Below are 22011 nucleotides of genomic sequence, written 5' to 3'. Positions count from 1 at the left end.
ACAGACATCACATTGTACGCACATGCAGACCCTTCCCCACACATGCAGACCCTTACTTCCCCGAGGCAGGAGTGGGGGTGGGGGACATTCACCACAGGCCTCCCTTGTTCTGAGCCGTCCCCACTGTTTCACATGTCAGTGGCAGGAGTTCTGCTGCCTCACGAGTAGGGGGAGGCCCAGCCTGTGTGTGAAGGAACAGATGGCTGCAAGGGGGCGGGGGCCCAGCCGCTCTCCACGCCCTGCCTGGCTTGTCCTGGCAAGTTCACTGACTAGCACAGCCTGGCTATGGCACCAGCCACCTCCGCTCTCTCCCACTGCCTTTTGTCCTGCGCTGAAGCCAGCATCCTCCTCTTCAGCAAAGGGTCCTGTCACACTCTGCTCCACAGCCTTTGTTGATTTGGTAGGCTCCAGGATAAATGCCGACTTCTTAGTTCTGCCTATTCTCCACTAATCACAGAGTGCTCCTGTCACATGAGCCTCCCGTCGTTCCTAAAGTTATTATAGCTGCAGCCACTCTCTAGACTCTGCCCCAGGCAATTTCTTCCTCCCAGAATTCCTAGAACCTTCTTTCACATTCATCCCACCAGCCAAACTCCTATTCACCCTTCAATACCCACTCTAATATCCCTTACTCTGGAAAGCTTTCCCAAAGGCATCTGTGGAAAGATAGCTGTTGCCTCTTCAGAGTTCTCTTAGCACTGGATTCATACGTCTAATACCACATATTTCAGGTTTTATTATAAGTTATCTGTTTACATCTCTCTCCCCCACTAGGCTGTAAGATCCTCAGATACAGAATCCCTGTCATAAGTTGATGTTCAATATATTTAATGAATAAATTATGAAAAGTCTAATTCACACTATGTACTTACAGTTTCTTCTTAAGCTTTAAGAGGCTTCTCAATACTATCAGTATCCTTGTGCCTCCCCTTTTTCCCTCCCCATTTACCGCTTCTTGGGGCTTAGGGGTTATAGGAAAAGGGAAATTATGATGACTGTGAAGTGGGACACCCCTGTCTCTGGAAACTTCTACCTGCTCTTTTCTGATGCTTCCCCACTCCCCTTGAGAACTCTCTCCCTCTCCAGATGCCCAGAGGGAGAGCAAAACTAAACCCCGTTAGTGTGCAGCTGTGAGCGAGTCATTTAACATTCTAGACAGCAGGTCCTCATCTGAGAAATGGGAGGTTTGAACAGGTGATGTCGAAGATTATCTGTAGTTCTGACAATCTATAAGTCATAAAGGAAGTAACTGGGATTCTAGGCATTCCCAACTAATGGGACGATTTGTTCTGTGCAGAGGGCCTTTCCAGTGTCCTGTGTAACACCCATCTGTGCGTTTATCTGTGAATGAGGCCAACTCTGGTGACGTCTTTCTATCCTAGCATATCACCACCCACCACTTCGGATTCAAAACTGCCTCCTGAGTTGCCAGCTGGGCCCCTTGGGAGCCTTCATTTTTGGCTTATTCACATTGATATGACAGCATTTTCAGCTACTGCAGCCTGTATAGTCCAAACTCTCCATATCAAATACTTCTTGTGTTTTCCCATCTCCCAAAGTTTCAAAAAGCCACAACTCACACCATGGACTATTTGCAGAGCCTCTCAGAAGTGTGGAAGCCGGGGCCCTTGCATTTTGCAGAGCTCTTAGTCAGGGATTCTTTGAACGACACAAGGGTAGCACATTGCACAACTCTAGAGGGGGGCACCTTTCGTGCAGAGATCCTTGTGGACTTGTACCTGCATGAGAATCACTTTCTGGCAGATGGCAGCAAGGTGTCTGAGGAAAAGGTGCTTTTTCTTTCTCGCACAAAGGTGCTTTGGAGGTTTGCTACCCATTTTTTTTTTAAAGGAAGCTATGCCAAAATAGCGTTATGCAAATTGTAGTAGATCATCAGTGTTTCCAAGTCACAAAATAGTATTTTTTAAATTATGCTAAAATATAAAATGTGCCTTCATAACCATTTTTAAGTGTTAAATTCAGTAGTCATTTAAGTTCAGTAGTGTTGAATGCAGTCACACTGTTGTACCACCAATGCCCAGAACTCTTTTCATCTTGCAAAACTAAAATTCTCTACCTATTTAGCAACAATCCCCACTAGTACCTCCCCCAGCCCCTGGCAACCACCATTCTACTTCCCGTCCCTATGAACTTGACTACTCTAGGAGCCTCATATAAGTGGAATCATACAGCATTTGTCTTTTCGTGACTGACCTATTTCACTTAGTATAACGTCCCCAGGGTTCCTCCGTGTTGTAGCATGTGACAGGATTTCCTTCCTTTTTAAGGCTGGGTAATATGTCCTTGTATGTGTATACCAGATTTTGTTTATCCATTTATACGTTGGCAGACGCTTGGGTTGCCTCCACCTTTTGACTACCGTGAATAATGCTGGTATGAACATAAGTGTACAAATTAATATTTTTAACACACCAAAAGTGTTACGTGATAAGTAACTCACTTGGGCCTTTGAGAGCACCTCTGGGATTACTCATATAAACCTCATTTCCTTTTGTGGGTATGAGGCCAAGATGCTACTGCTCCCACCCCACGTACTGCAGGGGCTTTTTATATAATCCCTCTAGCAGGCCTCCCTAGCGTAACTGGCAACCAGAACAGAACATTTTTAACACCACTCTTCTAAACAACAAAATTATTTTCGGAAATAATTATGAAATAAAATAAATAATAGTGATAGCCAGAAGAGAAATGCAGACAGTATTCATTTTACTTTATTGAACTTTTTGCATATGTTGAGAAACGAAATCATCTACAGCCCCGCAGTTTACTATCTGCATTAACACAACTTTACTCCTGTTAATTTACCAGAAGATTCTTGATCAGGAAGGTCAAGTTGAATTTCCTGAAAAATTAATTTATCCAAGCAACAGACCATCAATTTGCCCTTAGTGGGTGTCTTAGTTTGGGCTGCTGTAAAAAAATACTGTAGACTGGGTGGCTGAAACAGAAGACTGTTTTCTCCCAGTTCTGGAGGATGGGAAGTCCAAGACCAAGGTGCTGACAGATTTAGGTTCTCAGTGAGGGCCCTCTTCCTGGCTTGTAGACACCCACTTTCTCGCTGTGCACTCATGTGGCCTTTCCTCAGTGCGTGCGCACGAGAAAGAGAAAATTCTGGTGTCTCTTCCTCTCCTTATAAGGACGCTGATCCCATTATGGGGGCTCTACTCTCATGACCTCATTTAAACCAAATTACAGCCCCCAAACCCCACCTCCTAATACCATCACATTGGGGATTAGGACGTTAACATATGAATTTTGGGAGGACACACTCGGTCCATAACACTGGGTAAATAGCTACTGAGCTACTTCTCAAAGCAATAGTTAACTCAACTGTACTTAGCAATTGATTGTTTAGTTTTTGAAGACTCACTTCAAAATCCTAAATTATACTAAATTATATTAAAATTATTATATCATGAACTTTGCCCAATCCCAATCAAGCCTGACACTGAAAGACCCACCTTAAACCAGACTCCAATACCTTATAAATATCCCATGTCTGACCTCCCTCTTCGGAGACACTGTGAAGACTTTGTCAAGGTAGTGACCTCCACAGGCATCAGCAGTCATCGATATAATGAAGTCAGTAAAAAAAATTTTAATAAAAAACAAAATAAATATCACAGGACACAAAAGAAAACATGTAATGGATTTTTGAAAAGGGAGCTAAAACTTATACCTACATTTGGTGTGTTGCAGAAATGAATAGCATTAGTTTCTATTTTTGAGCCTTCACGTCTGCAAATTTGTCAATGATTGTCAAAATCAACCTTCTTCACATGTTTAATAGACAGCATAGCTGTCTCCACTTATGTTAAACAAAGAACCCTTTTAATTATTTTAATTTTGATGGTCCTCTTTCAAATGAAGCAATACATATACAAAGAGTTAGCAAAAGACTTAACCATAGGATGAGATTGGCAGAGATTATAGCAATGCTATTTCACAACAAATCCCAGAGATTGCAATATTGTCTATGTTTTTGTTTCCTCAGGATGAATAGTTGCAGTTTTCAAATATCTCTGCAGTCCCCCCCACAAAAAAAATTCCCTAAAATATCTTCATCAAAAAATTCATCATAAATTTCTACTGTATTTGGTTTAAAACTTCCTAAATTTTTGTTTTACAGAAATCAGAGAAAGTGGCTGAGTGATAGTTAATATTGATTGTATTTAATATTTTATACCCTTCTTGGTGAAAATGATTGAAGCATTCAAACATAGTCTTCTTGATTACTTCTGGCAGTGTAAGACCAGCATCTTTTGCTGCTTCTCCTGACATTCTTCTTCGAAATGTCCATTTTCCTTATGCTTTGTTTTTGCAGAGTTAATAGTATTCTCCACATTTTCTATGTGCCAGTCTTCAATGAACAATTCTAAAGCTTAGCATTTCACTGTACGTTGTCCTAGGTTGATTATGGCTGTTTGCAAATATGTTTGTATGGTTACAGGGAATGACAGAATGAAAGTTACTCAAATTCTGTTAGTCTTTATAATCACTGTGTTATCACTGATTCTTTCAAATCTGTAGTTTAGACTCAGAAATATGTGGTTCAACTAAGCGCAAACTGAGGTCTAATGATTCCAGTTTATCATGAACTTACTCCTGAAAAAAAAATGCTTATGGTTGAGCCTGCATGTGTCACAGGCCAACTGTATTAACCAGAAGTTCTCCAAATTACCTTCTATGTCACAGAACACAATGTTCATGAAAGGATAAGTAACACAAATGTGTTAATTAGAAACATATTAAATGTTAATGTGTTAGTGTGTTATTAAAACTAAGCAGAAACCATAGTTGTTTAGAATTTAGACCAGCAAAAAAATTTTCAGGGAGAATTATTTTATCGTTGTCATTGTTTAGAATTGCCCACTGATGGAGATAATAAAAAGCAGACACTTTTTAGGTTGGTTTTATTGTTGTTTTTAAATTCCCTTTAGACAATGCACCTCATTACTTCAAGAGAAAGATTGTTCCCACTGCCCTCCCATCTGTAGGCCAGCACCTCCTAAAGTCAGCCAGGGATGGAGATTGGGGGACGAGAGACTTAAGTAAGACTGTGGTGTACTCATGTAGCAGGACTTCTTCCTCCTAAACAGAACACCAGGGAAGGGGTCCCTATGCCCAATTCAGGAGAATATGCTGATTAATCTAAGATTTTGTGTTTATTCTGTTCCCCTTGTCTGTGATTGGTTTAGGCATGGGTATTTGTTGAAATTATAGCCAAAGAGGCTTGGAGGGAAGTCTGCTGTGAGGCTTTCAAATCCATCAGTGTACCCCACGCATTGTCTATAGCTAAGACTTACACATAAATTATAAATAAATCACACACATGTATATGTATATATGTATGTATGTGAATGTATATGTGTGTGTGTATATATGTGTACATTGGAAACAAGATGGTGCATATACACACACATGTATATGTATATATCTTGTTTGCAATATTTATGTATAGTCTTGACATTAATAAAATATACCCACATAAAAGAGGTACTGAATTCATAGTAGCTTTTTGTCTTTATGTATCCCCCGGCCACCCACCCCCACAGTCAAAAGATACTAAAAGTACAAATACTATCAATCCAGGTTCAGGACTTAGTCCTCTTAACAGACAACATTCTGTCTCTTTGTCATCAAATAGCCACATCATCAGAATTTTCTATTAACCACTAGAGGGTAGTATAAACCAACAAAAAGTTCAACCACACAGCCTGCTGCAGAATAGCCCTGAGACTACCTAAGCAGGGATCAACAGCCATTTCATTAGAATAACTGATTTAGGCAAAACAATTCAGGTCCCATTTTTTTAACAATCCAAAATGAAAATACTTTTACTAATTCCCGTAAGAAATACGTATATTCTAAGCAGTTAGACAAACTTAGACACTAAGTGCTCAGTCTAGGGTTGCAGTGACTGGTTTTAAATCTGACCTCCACCCTTAATAGCAACGTGACCTCAGGAAAGCTTTTTTTTAACCTCTTTATTTCCTTATCTGTAAAATGATAGTAATAATGAGGTTAGAACAGTGCCTGCCTGGTGCACAGTGTTAGCTATTATTGGGTGTTAAGCTCTCAGGCTCTGGAGTTGCACCGCCTGGATTCAAATACCCGCTCTACCAAGCTAAATAAATAACTTGCTAACTTTGGGCAAATTATTTTTCTTAACCTCAGTGTCCTTATCTGTAAAATGGGCTAATAACACGAACCCCAGGAAAACTGCTTGAGGACTAAATGCACATCTGCACTTAGTACAATGCCTGGCATATAGTAAAATGTAATATATGCTTATTGTTAGTATTACTTTTAATATTCTTTTTATGATTACTAACAATATTATTGTTAGACTTGTAATGAAAAATTTGGTACTGGTCTTTGTTCATATTTGAGAAATAGCATCACGGAGAACATTTCCTGATTCTTGCTGAAGTTAGGCACGCTCCTGACCACAGACTACTTCATCACTGTTCTAAAGCTTTGCCTCTACCAGAAAACCAAATGGAAAATTGTGCAATTAAGTGGAGAATTTGATCTTTGTCAACAGTGTGGATAGTGTGTGCCCTTTAAAACCTGCTTTCTTTTCGGAAGGAGATATTTTCTTTGGATCATTCAAAAACTTTGAGTTTCTGTACAAGGTGTCAGCCCTTGTGTATTTCTGGAGAAATTTTACAGATCAAAGTGAGCATCTGCTTTTTCCCTAAGCTGGTGTCTGCTGGGGGTCTTTGCTGTCATTGAACAAGGGTGGCTCAGCATTGGCAGCCCAGCTTATTTACATCCTTCTATCTCCATGGAGAAACTTGTCTTTCAAAAAATCATACATCAAAATGATACAAATACATCATCAGTCATTTTAAGTATTTTATTATATCTGCCAGAAGAATTTGGACTGTTGCTTAGCATATAGTCTCTCTTTTTTTTTTTTTTTTTTTTTTTTTTTTGGCCACAGCATGCAGCATGTGGGATCTTAGTTCCCTGACTAGGGATCGAACCCACATCCCCTGCACTGGAAGCGCAGAGTCTTAACCACTGGACCGCCAGGGAAGTCCCAGCATATAGTCTCTTTTAGTAATCAAAAAAAAAGGAAGAAAAGAAAGCAACAAAAATGAATTGATTTCATGAGCTTACCAATAGTATTAGAAGATTTATAGTTTGTCAAAATGAACCAAGAAGGCCAAACTGCTTTGGCTGGCCTCTGAATCCTGAAGATGCCAGGCAATCTGGTCAGTGTAGGGCAGTGAATTGACTTCCCTGTCAGTTCTGCTCAGTCTCAGTTCTGAACTTCCTGTTTCACTGAACACCATCACTGGTCAAATCAACTGCGTTATGGACAGCACTCCAGTGGTGATATCTTGGAAGGACAGAGAAAATGGCTGGGTTGGACTATTCTAAGCCCTGGATCACTTCCAGAAGACAACTTCCTCATGCGAGCCAAGTTAAAAGTTCAGAAGACTTGCCCCAAAAGTCAGAACTTATGTAGCCGGACAACTGGTGTTCCAGCATAATCATGTCTGCCCTTTCAGTGTAAAAACTAAAGCACTTTGTAAAACCTGAAAACAGTTTAAGACATTAACAAGATAGACGACTCCCCTCCCCTCCCCCCAAAAAGGAATTTTCATGCACTGCAGAAACCATTCAGAGGCAAAACATCACATCCTACTGAATATAATAGGGTCTTGCATCCCCCTCTTATTTGAACACAACTCTCATTGACTTAAAAGTGACATTTCCAAACGGGCTGCAAGAATGGTTTGTCCTCTAGACAAAGCAGGCTGCATTTGTTCTGGTAGAATGGCTTCTCTTCTTTGTCTCCGGATAATTTGATACAGCATTCATTCATTCAAGTGTGACTCTCATTTGAAAATTTTCTCAATGAGACCATTTAAAAAATATTTTTTAATCTGGAGCTTTCATGACTTACTCTAAGGCTTCTTTCAGCCTTTAGCCTTGTCCCTGTTAGCTTAATAGAACTGGCAAACATTGATCTTTTGAAATAAAATTTTTCACAGTAAATTTCAAATTAAAACTAATCATTTTCCCCTAAAACTTCGTTTGGGCTACGTATGTGCAGGTTGTGTCTATAATTTTAGGGCTAGGGATTTTCTAATTGCTTCAAGAATTTTTTTTTCCCTGGGTAAAATGACAGGCTATCAGCCTTCAAACTTGGAAGGGAAGGGAAATCTATTAAATGACACCTAGTGAATTCCACATGCCTGCGGCTGTTTTAAGAGGAGTAACAAATCTCTGCAAGTTTAAAAATCTAGAGCTGCGGGTAATATTGTTTTCTCTCCTGGGAAATGTGCCCCACGGGGGGCCAGTCCCCTTTCTACCCACCTTCTCCAGTCTCCTGCACTTCCTGGCCCTTTAGGTCAGAATTCCCATAAATTTCAGGGCCTGCCATTTTCTCAGGGCAGAGGTGAGATCGGGGAAGAGGAGACGCCAAAATCACTTCTTCATTAACTCAAACAAAGCAGCCTTGCAGGGTTTACATTTTAAGCCTATGAATCTTCTTCATGATGGTTCCCATGTCTCTTGAAATAAACAATGTGGAAAGAAAAATATTATGGTCTCTATTTGCAGCATTTTGTTCTGAAAATAACTGTGCGGGTGAGGTGACCTAGTGGCACATGCCTGAGGAAAGCTCTCTGACCTCACTTTTACAATCGCCTCTTTCTAATCAACAACCAGCCCACCAGTTACTGCAATACCTGTGTGCACATAAGAAAGCCAAAATTAGAAGGTCTCTTTAACACTAAAGGTAAGCTGCGAGTTAAATTTAGAACTAACCAGAAGGCAGTCTGGTTAGTGGTTGTGCTTTGCATTCAACTTCTGTTTTTAGCCTGTGACTAGGGTTTAAATGAATAATCAGTATTTAAAGTCAGTGTGGGCCTTTAAGACATAAATAACAGAGACCATCAATGAGATTGTTAAATATCAAAGAGGTTACTACTACTTCCTAAATTTCCCCTTGAGTGAGAAGTGAGTGATCAAATTCAGAAACACTTCATTTGGTAAAACTAAACGCGGTCCTTCTCCCCGCTAATCTCCTCCCCGAGAGTTTGCTGTTCGCTAGAGCAAATTAACTGAGGGCAAATGATGATCAAAAGAAAAACTCATGAAGAGCCAACGCCATAAATTGCTGGTGAGACTGAAACACAGATCAGAAAAAAATCTTTCTTTAGTCAGAGATCAGAAGCAAAAGGCACAGATATAATCACGAGATAGCTGCTATAAATAGAGAGAAAACAGCAAGCAGGGTTAAGTCACAATCATGGGAGGACTTTGTGGTTCTCAGCAGCTCCTCACAGCCCTCTTCCTGTACCTTTCCCAGCAGGTAGAGCTCCCAGTTTGTAGCCTCACCCCCTCTCCATTCCTCTAAACACCCTACACCCACACACACAACACCCACATAAACACCACCTCACACAACACAACATCCCACATCCACACAATACCTATACCCGCACATAACACCTCCACACACAACATCACACACACAAACACAACACTACACACAACCCCCCACATACACACACCTACACCCACACACAACACCCCCTCAGACCTAACACTACCACACACACACCACCTCACACACACACATAAACAACACCCCATACAACACCCCACGTACACACAACACCTATACCTGCACAGAACACCTCTACACACATCACACACACAAACACAACACTACACACACGCATACTGCCCTCCCTATACACACACCACCCCCCCACACATATATCACCCACACCCACACACACACCATCCTACACCCACACATCTCACACACACCAATTTTCTTTTTTTATAAATAGGATTTACACAAGCCCCTCGAGTTTAGTTGAAATGAACAAAGGAAGTTTACGTAGGCATTAAGGAAGTCCGTGCTTTAAGAAATAGTAATCTGAAAATCACTTCTGGAATATATCTCACAGAGAGAACTGCTCGCAAAAGACCTGTGTACAAGGTTATTAATTGTCATGTTGTTTATGCAGAAATAATTGGAAACAACTCAGTGCCCATCAATAGGGAACTGTCTAAATAAGCTGCTCCTCATCCCCACAATAGAACCACGTGACTGTAAAAAAAATTCTGTCTGAGAATGCTCTCCAGGATATATTGGTGCTGAACAGTGTATATATTATGTTATTTCTAGTGTAAGAATGGAGAGGACATAGGAATATGTATTTATTTTTACAGAAAGAAGCTCTGGAAGGAAACACAAATTAATGAAAGTATTCTCTAACAGGTTAATGGGGAGAGAGTTGGGCATTTCTTGATGAATGATTTTTTAAATCACTTTTGGTGATTTTCAACCATGTGAATGTTTTACCTATTCAGAATTTTTTATTTAGAACAATGATAATAAAACTCAGTAATAAAACAACCCAATTTTTTTTAATGGGCAACAAATTTGAACACTTCACCAAAGAAAAAATATGGATAGTAACTAAGCACATAAAAAGATGCTCAACGTCATTAGAGAAACGCAAATTAAAGCCAGAAGGGCTCAAATAAAAACCCCAATAATACCAAGTGCTGAGGGGAATGTGGAGCAACTGGAATTCATACACTGCTGGTGGGAACGCAAAATGGTATGGCCACTTTGGAAGACAGGGCATCGGTTTCCTATAATGTTTAATATACATTTACCGTATTATCCAGTAATCCAACTCCTACATATTTAACCAAGAGAAGTGGATACCTATGAACTCCCCCACCACCCCCAAAAATCCAACAAACCTGTATGCAAATGTTTATAATAGCTTCTATTATAGTCACCAAAAACTGGAAACAATGCAAATGTCTACCAACTGATGGATAGCTAAAGAGTTATGTTGCTGGAATACCACTTAGCAATAAAAAGGAATGAACTACTGACACAAGCAACAACATGAATAAATTTCAAATGCATTCTGTTAAGTGAAGGAAACCAGACTCAAAAGGCTACATAGTGTATGGTTCCATTTATGTGACACTGTGAAAAAGGTAATGGTATAGAGACAGAAAACAGATCAGTGGCCAGGAGCTGTAGGTGGAGAAAGGTTTGCCTACAAAGGCGCTCTAGGGAACTTTTGGAAGCATAGAATTGTTCTATATCTTGATTATGGTGGGAGGTAACACAACAGAGTGTGTTTGTTAAAATTCATAGAATTATTGGGAATTCCCTGGCAATCCAGTGGTTAGGACTCCGAGCTTCCACTGCAGGGGGCACGGGTTTGATCCCTGGTCGGGAAACTAAGGTCCCACAAGGTGCACAGCATGGTCCAAAAAAAAAAAAAAAAGAAGTCATAGAATTATATACCTTAAAGGGATGAATTTTACTTTATGTAAATTATACCTCAACCAACCTGACCTTTTTTAAAAAAACTATAATAACGTGGTCAAACTTCTGATTTGGAAAGGTCACTCTGTGTTGCTACATGGTAGAAAGACTGGAGAGAGCAAGAGTAAAAACCGGTTTGCAGGTGTGACAGTGGTTCCATCAGACGTCTCTCCTGATAGCCAGGACCAGGTGGGGATGCTGAAGATGGGGAGAAGTGGGTCCATCAGAGACATATTTTGGAGTGAGAATTGGGAAGACTTGCTAATGGACAGGACATGGGTCAGGAGAGACCTACAGTTGTCAAAGGGCATTTCAAAGATTTAAAATTTCCTATGTGCCTTAGTCTGTTCAGGCTGCTATACCAAAAATACCACCAACAGGCTGGCTTAAACAACAACCATTTATTTCTCAATTCTGAAGCTGGGAAGTCCAAGATCAAGGTACCAGAAGATTGGATGTCTCATGAGGGTCTGCTTCCTTGTTCTTAGATAGCTGTCCTCTTGCTGTGTCCTCAAGTGGGAGAAGGAGCAAGGGATCTCTCTGGGGTCTCTTTTATAAGGGCACTAATCCCATTCAGGAGGGCTCCATCCTCATGGCCTAATCACCTCACTTCCCAAAGGCCACACTTCCAAATGCCATCGCATTGGGGATTAGGTTTCAACATAGGAATTGCAGGAACACAAAAACATGCCGTCTGTAGCGTTATGCCATTTGAGGCAGGCATAGAGCAAAGACTGTCAAACAGTTCTATTCCTAATTCTACTATGAATTACCTATAGAACCTCCTGCAGCATCTCTAAGTGCATGCTAAGCACTGGAATAATAATAATATAAAATCTGGAGAACATGAGACCGAGAATCCTAGAAATTAAAAAACAAAGAACTAATCCAGTCAGGGTCTTCTCAGGTAAGAAGGGCTACTTTGAGAGAAGATGCTTCCCACTCCTGAAGGGCAATAGCAAAAAGATGAAACTCCATTACTTGTGTTTTCTGGTCAACATAAAATGGCCCAACAAGGAAAGGAGGAAAAACAACTGGCTGAAATGTACTCCATTTATTAATTAATAAACAATCATTATAATTTATTTGTTTGGTTTTTTTTTTAATCTGTAAAGTTCATTTCCAGTGCTTGCACATGTATTTTCTGTGGCTGATTGTGGACTGACAAGTGATTGCCCATTAGCCTAGCGTGGATATTCCTGGCTGTACCACTAACATGCTGAAAGCAATTTGGATCTAACAGTCTAGAGCAGGGCAGTTGCCTTTGGTCACCTCAGTTCAGAGTCATTTGGTTAAAGTAGCTAAACCAGATCATAGAATGTCAGGTGAAGTTCAACAGGATATCCTTTCAGGTTTGTGCTAGTGAAATCCCTTTATGATGAAGGTGAAAACAATAAAGAATTGCAATAGAGCCCAAAACTACTATGTAAAACCTCTTATTTTATCCTACATATATACATATACACATACACATTCACAAATATATTGTGATTATAAAAATAACACACAAAGGCTGTAAAACATTTTAGAAAATCCTCCCCAATTCTACTTCCCAGATATCCACTGTTAGTTTTTTATTATATGTTCCTCTAGATTGTTTTCTATAGAACTACGTGTTTAAAAGAATTGCTTATACAAAGATAATTTAAAGAAATTCAAACCAAGATATACAGATTGGATATTAATACTTCTACCCTGATTAGAAGGAGGAAATTATATGAGAGGATATATCTAAATATCTCAAAAGGATATGTCTAAATAATTCATTAACTTTTAAAGTATTAATCTAGGGCTATTCCCTTCAACGGTTACTGTGAGAATGTGATAGAAGGTGTATGTAAAAAGAGTAAAATAAAATTACAGAATTATCTGATTCTATATAAAGATTCTTAGCAACAATATTTCACAAAGAGTTAATACATTTAATTTATGATAGTAACAGGGTTAAGAACACGCTACCCCCAAATGTGGTACCTTGGCATACTGAATATTTTAAGCTGAAGGACTTTGAGAAATGGCAGGTGTAGGAAGGAGTCTCTGCTCTTCCTTTCTCCCTGGAAGCAGGTCAAAAGACCTTCAAGTGAGAAGTGCTCTCCCTCTACCCAGAGAAAAGTAGGGACACTGAGAGGAATCCAAACAAACAGGCTTCCTCGCTAAGCTGTCCTCAGTTCAGTACTCTCAGCTCATGCCCTTTTGTCCTATCACATTTTTCTGTGACTTTCCATTCTTCATCAAACCTAGTATAAAAACATTCAGGTTTAACTGTTTCTTGGGGTCTTCATTTCCTTCTTGTGTCACATAAAACTTATATTGAATAAATTTGAATGCTTTCTCTTGTTAACCTCTGCCTTTTGTTGCAGAGCCCCAACCAAGAACCTAGAAAGGGTAGAAGGAAAAAAAATTTTTTCATCCCTTATAATAGAAAATATTTTACTCTGATAGAAATACTTTCTAAATAATATAATAAACTACAAGCCCTAATGCATTTAGCCATTTGAATTAGGTATTTGAATTAAGGAAAAATAGTGATTAATAACTAGAGGTAATTAACAAGATATTAATTAACAAGGTATTAACAAGATATCTTGTTTGTCTAGACCCAGCCTATTCCAAAAAGATTAAGAAAACCTTTAAGACGAATGTTTTATATCACCTTATATACAATTTCTTTAGGTCATAAAAATATTTTTGGCAATCAAAAAATACCCAGAAAAGGTTTGAAAGGTCAACTACTACTTACAAAATTTAAAATAACAAACAAACAGCAACAAAACAGTACTCAGCCCCAGTAGTACAATAGATTCCCCAAAGGCAGAGGCAACTTCTAATCCAGTTAGCTGCTTCTCCTCTTATATTTAACTCCATATTTTTACTAATAACTTTATGCAATTTTAGACATTATCTACTCACTTCTTACTATGGAAGATAAGGACTTACTATCCTTTCATCACCCCTACACACATATAAACTTCTCCCTCCCTATGTATTTTTATTTTTTTATTTTTGGCTGTGTTGGGTCTTTGCTGTGCTCAGGCTTTCTCTAGTTGCAGCAAGCGGGGGCTACTCTTCCTTGCGGTGCATGGGCTTCTCATTGCAGTGGCTTCTCTTGTTGCAGAGCACCAGCTCTAGGCATGTGGGCTTCAGTAGTTGTGGCACATGGTCTCAGTAGTTGTGGCTTGCAGGCTTAGTTGCTCCACAGCATGTGGGATCTTCCCGGACCAGGGCTTGAACACGTGTCCCCTGCATTGGCGGGCAGATCCTTAACCACTGCGCCGCCAAGGAAGTCCCTCCCTATGTATTTTAATTGCAATTTTTTTATTAAATGAATAGTTTTTATAATATAATGATAATGCAAATATTGCTCATGAGTAGGCAATACTTTGTTTACATTTCTTTTCTTATGCATTTTTTGTTTTTCCTGGAATTAAATATTGCATACTTATTCATTTTGTTTTGTTTTATGCATTTGTGTTAGTGGAGATACAGATATAAAATACTTTTCTTATACTTCTCCAATTCTCTTTCCAGCAACATGGTCAAGCACCTTAAGTATTCTAATAGTTATTCTTCATTTTTTTTTTTTTTTAATAGAGACATCTCTCCTGGATCCTTCCATCCTTCAGTTTCTGCCTGAACTGGTTTGTCTCTAGAACCGGTTTGTAACCTTAGGACATTTCATCATCACCCTTCTAGAAATTCAACTTGCCTCTTTCCTTGTTGGAATCCTTGTTTTCTCAATCAGATCTTCCCTTTTCTTGGTTTATTCCCTTCTTTTGGTAACACACATGTTCCAGAAGCTTCTTGGAAAAAGAGATACAAAGAAAGCAAAGTTTTTGAGATTTGCCTGCTTGAAAACATCTTTTTTTTTTTTTCTACCTTCATATTTTTATAGTTTGAGCAGAGAATCAGGTTGGAAATATTTTCTCGCAGAATTTTGGAGACATTGCTGCATTAGCTTTTAGCTACTGGTGTTGCTGAGGGTCTAATGCCATTCTATTTCCTTGTGACCTTTCTTTTCCTTTCTGGAAGGTTTTAGATTCTTATAATCCCTGATGATGGAGGATTTTACAGTGATGTGCCTTGGTATGGATCGTTTTCATTTCTCATTCTCATTTGGACCTGTCGCATGCTTTATTCTGGGATATGTTCCTGCATCGTGTCTGTGATGGTTAATTTTATGTGTCAGCTTGACTGGGCCACAAGGTGCCCAGATCGTTGGTTAAACATTATTCTGGGTGTGCCTATGAGTGTTTCTAGATGAGATTAACATTTGAATCAGTGAGTAAAGCAAATTGCCCTCCAATGTGGGTAAGCCTCATTCAATTTATTGAAACCCTGAATAGAAAAAAAAAAAGGCTGAGTAAGAGAGAATTCGCTCTCTCTGCCTGACTGTCTTCCATATGGGAGATCAGTCTTCCCCCGCCTTTGGACTAGGCTCGAACTGGAAATATACCATTGACTTTGCTGGGTCTTCAGCTTGCTGATTGCAGATCTGGAGACTTATTGGCCTCCATAATCAAGTAAGCCGATTCCTTATAATAAATATATTAAATTTATATAAATATAAATATATACACCATTAGTTTTGTTCCTCTGGAGAACCCAGACTAATATAATAGCTGACAATTTCTGCTTCCTTCTTTTGTTTTCTTTCTGAAATCCCTATTACTCAGATATTGAACCTCTTGAACTGCCCTACTTTTCTTTCCTTTTCTAGTTTTTTGTTCTACTTTTCAGGGATTCTTCAACTTTGTCTTTTAAACCTTCTATTGAATTTTTTACTTAAATCAACATATTTTTAATTTCTAAAGCTTTTTCTTGTTAATTATTCCATTGTCTCATCATTCTGTTTTTGTCTCAAGGATGTAATATCATCACTTACCTTTCAGAGGATATTAGTCATTTGTTTGAAGTTTCCTTCCGTTCCTTGTACTGTCTTTGATTCTTCTGAGTTCCTTTTATCTGTCGTTTTTTTTCCTGTTTTTTTTCATGTCAGAGGCTTTCCTCAAAAAGTCTGCCAGTTCATATTAAATGTGAGGTGCTAAAAGGCTGATTGGAAGCTCTAGGAATATGAATGGGGTTTGTTGAATGGTGAGTTTCACTGTAGGGTAATCAAGTGGAACACGGACATTTTACTGGACAACGCTAAATGTCAATAGGTCTTTCTTCTTGGAAATTCTCCAAGGAAAAATTATCCAGTCTGCTGACTGAGGCATGTAAGCTTCCCTGCCAGCATTCTGGGGGCTGAAAAGGGAAGAAGGCCTGGGTGTCACTGTGCAGTGTGTAGCCTTTCACTCAATCCCACTGTTTTCTGTCTGGTGCCTTATCCCCTTCAGTTGTGCCTGTCATCATCCCTGAGTTCACCGTCTCTTCAACATCATCTCTCCATGGACCAAACCTCCCATTTCCTGCTGAGGTTGGGGGTGTAATCACTGGACATCATGGGGTGGGGTAGAAGTTCAAGGGGGTCTACTTGCTCCTTATGCAAACTCTCAGCTAATTTTCCTATGTTCATCTCACATCTTGCCCCTCCTGAAAGTACATGGTGTCTCTAATTTCTGAGTCTCTCAGGTGTTCTGGGCCATGAATCAGTTTGCTTCTCATTGGAAACTACCTCTGCAGAAACATAAGCTTCAGTCTTCCCTATTCTGGTAACTCAGTTACCACTTATTCTCCACTTTTAACCTTCCAAAGTTTTGTCGATCTCTCTAATCCTCTATGGTGCTCTCTCTTGTCTATTGGCCCTGTATTATCTCTGTATGTCTTTACTGTCATTTGGGTGAGGTTTTAGGAGAAAGCATAGATGAACACAAAACACATGTTGTGACAGATACACAAGAATCCTTTACAATATATTAAGTATAGAGAACAAAATGTGAAAGCATCATTCTCCCAAGCCCTCCATTCTCCCAAGGCAGTCCCTGTCTGTGATTTGGTACACACACACTCCCCAGGCTATTCTTGATGATTACAGATATACAGACTATTTGATTCTATATTTTTTTGTTCTGGTCTTGGTTTTGTCACTTAACAAAATGTCTTGGAGCTATTTCCATATTAATACCTATAGACATATCTCATTCATTTTAATAACTATATCATATTCAATAGTATAAATTTATCATAAGTTATTTAACCATTTAACCACTCTCTTTTTTAAACTTTATACACATACACAGATATATATATACACATATATAACTTCTTGAAAAGTAAGTAAATTAGGTGACTAGAATTGCATAAATATCAAATAATCACATATATGTAAAGGAGAGCTCAAAAGGACAATGTTTTTTTTTTTTTTTTTTTTTAGATTTTTTTTTTAAATTTATTTATTTATTTATTTTTGGCTGTGTTGGTTCTTCGTTTCTGTGCGAGGGCCTTCTCCAGTTGTGGCGAGCGGGGGCCACTCTTCATCGCGGTGCGTGGGCCTCTCACTGTCGCGGCCTCTCTTTGCGGAGCACGGCTCCGGACGCGCAGGCTCAGTAGTTGTGGCGCACGGGCCTAGTTGCTCCGCGGCACGTGGGATCCTCCCGGACCAGGGCTCGAACCCGTGTCCCCTGCATCGGCAGGCAGACTCTCAACCACTGCGCCACCAGGGAAGCCCAGGACAATGTTATATACCTAGAAATCTTCACTGTTATGTCTAATAGTGGATGAATAGAACCATCTCCAATGCCTCCACAATCTGAGATATTAGGATTCACCTCCAGCTAAAGATGCACCATAGTTCAACATAGAGAATCCTAAAGATGCCACCAGAAAACTACTAGAGCTAATCAATGAATTTGGTAAAGTTTCAGGATACAAAATTAATGCACAGAAATCTCTTGTGTTCCTATACACTAATGATGAAAAATCTGAAAGTGAAATTAAGAAAACACTCCCATTTACTGTTGCAACAAAAAGAATAAAATATCTAGGAATAAACCTACCTAAGGAGACAAAAGACCTGTATGCAAAAAATTATAAGACACTGATGAAAGAAATTAAAGATGATACAAATAGATGGAGAGATATACCATGTTCTTGGATTGGAAGAATCAACATTGTGAAATGACTATACTACCCAAAGCAATCTACAGATTCATTGCCATCCCTATCAAGCTACCAATGGCATTTTTCACAGAACTAGAACAAAAAAATCTCACAATTTGTATGGAAACACAAAAGACCCCGAATAGCCAAAGCAATGTTGAGAAACAAAAACGGAGCTGGAGGAATCAAGCTCCCTGACTTCAGACTATACTACAAAGCTACAGTAATCAAGACAGTATGGTGCTGGCACAAAAACAGAAATATAGATCAATGGAACAGGATAGAAAGCCCAGAGATAAACCCACACACATATGGTCACCTTATCTTTGATAAAGGAGGCAAGCATATACAGTGGAGAAAAGACAGCCTCTTCAGTAAGTGGTGCTGGGAAAACTGGACAGCTACATGTAAAAGAATGAAATTAGAACACTCCCTAACACCATACACAAAAATAAACTCAAAATGGATTAAAGACCTAAATGTAAGGCCAGACTCTATAAAACTCTTAGAGGAAAACATAGGCAGAACACTCCATGACATAAATCATAACAAGATCCTTTTTGACCCACCTCCTAAAGAAATGGAAATAAAAACACAAACAAATGGGACCTAATGAAACTTCAAAGCTTTTGCACAGCAAAGGAAACCATAAACAAGACGAAAAGACAACCCTCAGAATGGGAGAAAATATTTGCAAATGAAGCAAGTGACAAAGGATTAATCTCCAAAATATACAAGCAGCAGATGCAGCTCCATATCAAAAACACAAACAACCCAATCCAAAAATGGGCAGAAGACCTACATAGACATTTCTCCAAAGAAGATATACAGATTGCCAACAAACACATGAAAGAATGCTCAACGTCATTAATCATTAGAGAAATGCAAATCAGAACTACAATGAGATATCATCTCACACTGGTCAGAATGGCCACCATCAAAAAAATCTACAAACAATAAATGCTGGAGAGGGTGTGGAGAAAAGAGAACCGTCTTTCCCTCTTGCTGGGAATGTAAATTGATACAGCCACTATGGAGAACAGTATGGAGGTTCCTTACAAAACTAAAATAGAACTACCTTATGGCCCAGCAATCCCACTACTGGGCATGTACCCTGAGAAAGCCATAATTCCAAAAGAGTCATGTACCACAATGTTCACTGCAGCTCTATTTACAATAGCCAGGACATGAAAGCAACCTAAGTGTCCATCGACAGATGAATGGATAAAGAAGATGTGGCACATATATACAATGGAATATTACTCAGCCATAAAAAGAAACAAAATTGAGTTATTTGTAGTGAGGTGGATGGACCTAGAGTCTGTCATACAGAGTGAAGTAAGTCAGAAAGAGAAAAACAAATACCGTATGCTAACACATATACATGGAATCTAAGAGAAAAAAAAAAGGTCATGAAGAACCTAGGGGCAAGACGGGAATAAAGATGCAGACCTACTAGAGAATGGACTTGAGGATATGGGGAGGGGGAAGGGTAAGCTGGGACAAAGTGAGAGAGTGGCATGGACATATATACACTACCAAATGTAAAATAGATAGCTAGTGGGAAGCAGCCGCATAGCACAGGGAGATCAACTCGGTGCTTTGTGACCACCTAGAGGGCTGGGATAGGGAGGGTGGGAGGGAGGGAGATGCAAGAGGGAAGAGATATGGGGATATATGTATATGTATAACTGATTCACTTTGTTATAAAGCAGAAACTAACACCATTGTAAAACAATTATACTCCAATAAAGATGTTAGAAAATAAAAAATAAAAAAATAAAGATGCACCATAATTAAGCTAAAGCATTCTTGAAGCTATGCAAGCCCATAGACATAAAGCTATGTTAATCAATAACTCTATGGGGGACTTCCTCGGAGGCACAGTGGTTAAGAATCCGCCTGCCAATGTAGGGGACGCAGGTTCAAGCACTGGTCCGGGAAGATCTCACATGCCGCGGAGCAACTAAGCCCGTGCACCACAACTACGGAGCCCGTGTGCTCCGCAACAAGAGAAGCCACCGCAATAAGAAGCCCGCGCACCGCAACTAAGAGTAGCCGCCGCTCGCCGCAACTAGAGAAAGCCCGCGTGCAGCAACGAAGACCCAGTGCAGCCAAAAAGAAATACAGTTATTTTAAAAAATAATAATAACTTTATGGTTCAATTTACAATTTATCTTTTTGCAAAATATGTGATGTGTTCTCCACTAATCAGAACCACGTTGTGTCAATCAGAGTCCTGACAGGAAACAGACGGCACTTTCAAGTGGGGAACTGAGGCAAATTTAATGAAGGGACCATTTTCAGTGGTGTGAGGTTAAGAGAAAACAGAAAGGGATGGTGAGCATTCTGAGGCCCGCAACAGAGAGAACCATGACCCCCTTTAGGCCCCAGGATCAGGGAAGAGAGCAGTTACTGGGCCCAGAGTGTATCTCTAGTTGTCAGAGAGGGCACCTGCAGGAGCCGTGGCTTGACAGAGGGACACAGCCAACCTTCCGCAACCAGAAAGGGAGGAGCTGGAGGAAAACACCTGACCTCACTCTTCATCTTGTATTTTTGTTTGCTGAATCTGGCACCCCCAGGTGAGGAGAAGAGTAGAGTCAATCTGGAGGGACAAATGGAAAATACTTCTCTTATATGAAGAAGGTACATCAGTGTCCTACTTTGCTCATTATTAGCCATGTCTGTGGACCTCAGGGCAAAGCCATTCACCAAGAACCACAGACGATGTATTTATCCAATCATAGTAATGAATTAATTAAGTCTGCTCTGAAAATTGCCCACACATTGGCTTATAATTCCAATTACATAGAAAAGAGACTACATATAGGAGAGTAAATAAAAATGAAAAAGTAAACTTTGGAGGGAAAACCATCCCCTACCTGCCCCCTCCCATTAGTGTTTAGTTTCTTTATTATTCCAGCCTAGAGGCCTGCAAATAACATATGCCATAAGTACTGAATGGAATGTCTCTGTCCAGGCTCTAGGAGAAGAATTCCATAACGGCTAGAGGTTAAGCTCACCAGAGAATGCAAGAGGGATAACTTGAGCAAAGGATGGAAAACATCCTTACATTTATAATAAATATTAACCCATGACAGAAACAAGATACAAAAAAGAATATGGATGGGGTCCATGAAAAAGCAGGGTCTCCCACAAATCAATATGGTTAAATAGTATTCTGGTAATTCCAAATCAGTGATCTTCTTTAAGAATAAAGTTTATTTTAATTTATAAGCAAATAGAAAAAAATTGGAGATGGAGTGTTTGCAGTTCTTCTTACCTTAAATAACTGATTAGTTGGGAAAACAGAGCCCAGAGGAAACACTGAGATTTCATAGGTCTGAAAATTACTTTTCCCCTAAAACAGTTTTTTAACTTAAAAGTGAGTTTGCACTGTGGAACCATTTCCATAGTTCATCTATTTGCTACCAAAACATGACATTTTTTTAGCGGTTCAACATGTCATACTCTTTATTATAAAATTTGTATTTCTAAAAAGTACTGAAGAGGAAAAATGATTAAGGTTCTGCCTTTGGCTCAACAGCTGTAAAAGAGTTTGAACTCATTTAAATGATGGGCTACCTTTTTTCAGCTTGATGCCTGGGCAAGTCCAAGAT

The 22011-nt window shown here is 39.4% G+C and overlaps 1 long non-coding RNA gene and 1 pseudogene across 2 annotated transcripts in view; both read right to left on the bottom strand.

The window, feature by feature from the left end:
- The window catches only part of LOC309630263 (heterogeneous nuclear ribonucleoprotein R pseudogene), a 499447-nt pseudogene that overhangs the window by 390516 nt on the left and 86920 nt on the right, over positions 1–22011 (bottom strand). The window lies entirely within an intron of this gene.
- On the bottom strand, positions 14340–17639 carry LOC309630792. The gene is made up of 2 exons (XR_014245937.1): positions 16236–17639; positions 14340–15150 (listed from the first exon to the last, which is right to left on the bottom strand). It is a non-coding gene; the product is annotated as an uncharacterized lncRNA (long non-coding RNA).

The sequence above is a fragment of the Balaenoptera borealis genome (assembly GCF_965194805.1).
Source record: "Balaenoptera borealis genome assembly, chromosome: 6".
In the NCBI taxonomy this organism is placed as follows: Eukaryota; Metazoa; Chordata; class Mammalia; order Artiodactyla; family Balaenopteridae; genus Balaenoptera; species Balaenoptera borealis.
Note: the sequence above shows the minus strand (reverse complement) of the source record. Positions and strands in the feature narration are given on the sequence as shown.